The sequence below is a fragment of the Penaeus vannamei genome, chromosome 22 (assembly GCF_042767895.1).
Source record: "Penaeus vannamei isolate JL-2024 chromosome 22, ASM4276789v1, whole genome shotgun sequence".
Classification (NCBI taxonomy): Eukaryota; Metazoa; Arthropoda; class Malacostraca; order Decapoda; family Penaeidae; genus Penaeus; species Penaeus vannamei.
Window position 1 is genome coordinate 2,136,305 of NC_091570.1, and position 2,500 is coordinate 2,138,804.

Below are 2,500 nucleotides of genomic sequence, written 5' to 3' on the forward strand. Positions count from 1 at the left end.
CATCTCAATTAGGAACGCCAATGGGAACACCTCATTAATTTATTCTAATTTCCTCAGAAAGGCTATGATAATTGCGTTAACTAACTCACGCCCGACTTAGTATCTTGTTAGCGTTGATAGAGCGTTGAATCGTCCGGATCCTTTGCACATTGCAAATGATTGACGAATAGGATCAAGAGGGTCATCCGGTCTTTGTTGTGACGGGATCAGACTTCGATGACGTCATCATTCATCTCCTCAGCCTTGTCTGGATTAATCTTATTATCATATTTCTCTTTCCTTCTCTGTCTCCTGTTGTTCTGCTCACTGTCGTGTTTGGTTTTCTTGTGGTTGTAAGTATTGTTTTAAAGGAATTGTTCGTATGTTATTAGTGGTGTTTATGATGCTTATCATAATGATCGTCAATATGTAGCTAATTGACCTTTTAGTTGTCTGGATTGTGTGTGTCTGTGTATGTGTGCGTGTGAAAGAGAGAGAGAGAGAGAGAAAGAGAGAGAGAGAGAGAGAGAGAGAGAGAGAGAGAGAGAGAGAGAGAGAGAGAGAGAGAGAGAGAGAGAGAGAGAAAGAGAGAGAGAAAGAGAGAGAGAAAGAGAGAGAGAGAGAGAGAGAGAGAGAGAGAAGCGAAAGAGAAAGAGAGAGAGAGACTGTGTGTGCGTGTGTGTGTTTGCGTACGTGTATATGTATGCCCATGCCCATGTATATGTACACTTTTAAAACTTGCACATGCGCGCGACACAGCCCCTCGAGCGACCCGGCACACGTCTCGAAACAGCCTGTCACTCTCGAACAGATGAAGCCCCGCTCGAACCATCCTCCTGAGCGAGTTCCTCCGACCACGAGGGACGTCGAGGGGCCTATAAATCCATCTCCCTCTCCCTCGCCCTTGCTGAATCCATCCCATTAAACGCCCCCCTACTTTCTCCCTCGTCGTCTCTTCTCCCTGCTCGCCCCTCGGTCCGGTGCTCCCTCGTCTCTTCTCCCTGCTCGCCCCTACGGCCCGGTGCGCCAAGCCGGTTCTCCCGCTTCGCTAACGTTTCTGAGACGGAATTCGCCTTCCCTTTTGACAATAGCCGAAGCGACTCCGGGAAAGTGTTCGATAATTTTTTTTTTTTTTTTTTTTTTTTTTTTTTTTTTTTTTTAAGGTAGAGGATTGGAGATTAAGGCGCTGCGGTTTCTATGGTGAACCGTTTTTTTGTGTGTGAAAAGGGGAATGGAAGGTGAGGGTGATTTTCGAGACAAGTAACGTTAAATTCTTTTTTCGGGCCATCTATCTATCTATCTATCTATCTATCTATCTATCTATCTATCTATATATATATATATATGTGTGTGTGTGTGTGTGTGTGTGTGTGTGTGTGTGTGTGTGTGTACTTATGTAATATATATTTATATACACATGTATATACATGTGTAAATATACACATATATGCATCTCCCTCTCTCTCTCTCTCTCTCTCTCTCTCTCTCTCTCTCTCTCTCTCTCTCTCTCTCTCTCTCTCTCTCTCTCTCTCTCTCTCTCTCTCTCTCTCTCTGTCTCTCTCTCTCTCTCTCTCTCTCTCTCATTCTCTCTCATTCTCTCTTTCACTCTCTCTCTCTCTCTCCATTTCTCTCTCTCTCTCTCTCTCTCTCTCTCTCTCTCTCTCTCTATATATATATATATATATATATATATATATATATATATATATATATATATATAATGTATGTGTGTATGTCTGTTTGTGTGCATGTATATGTGTGTGTGTGTATACCACCCTCCCGACGATCTCTTTAGATTATATGGAATATGGAATTACTATTTACACAAGTTAAATCTAATAAAGAAGAAGAAGAAAGAAACAGAAATCTTGAATTGATACGTGCATGATATATGAATAATCAAAATAAGATTTCTGTTGAATGCAAAAAGTACTACAATACCATAAAAGTAGATTCGCCAGATTGTCACAATTTTATAAAGTAGTGGTACAAGAAACCCATAAAATCTAGTTCTCAAGATCATTAGATTTAAACAATATTCTTTAAAACATGAAAGATAATGGAAATTACGATATCGAACTACACTGTATTACCGTGATATTTAACTGAGCGGAGAAAAGAAATAAATGCTTAGTTTACAAATAGAAAATGTTGGGCAAGGCTGTGTTAATAAAATACGAAACGGTATAATTTCAATTTGCAAGGGAAGAAATACTCATAAAAAATAAATAAACAAATGAATAAAATAAATAAATAATAAAAAGTAAATAAATAAAAAATAAATAATCTGTAGGTAAATGAATATTCACTGTTAGCTTTCGTCCTCATCGAAAGACAAATTATTTTCATGGTACTCTAGTTAGTACTTTTTAACGACAAGTACTAATGCTTTGACATACAAAATTCACCGAGGTAGGTAACATTCAACTTACTGCAGGAATACTCTTATACGACCTATAAGTATAAGGGTTTTTGAAATCTAAAGGTAACGTATATACAACCTTTTATTTTTCCTAATGTT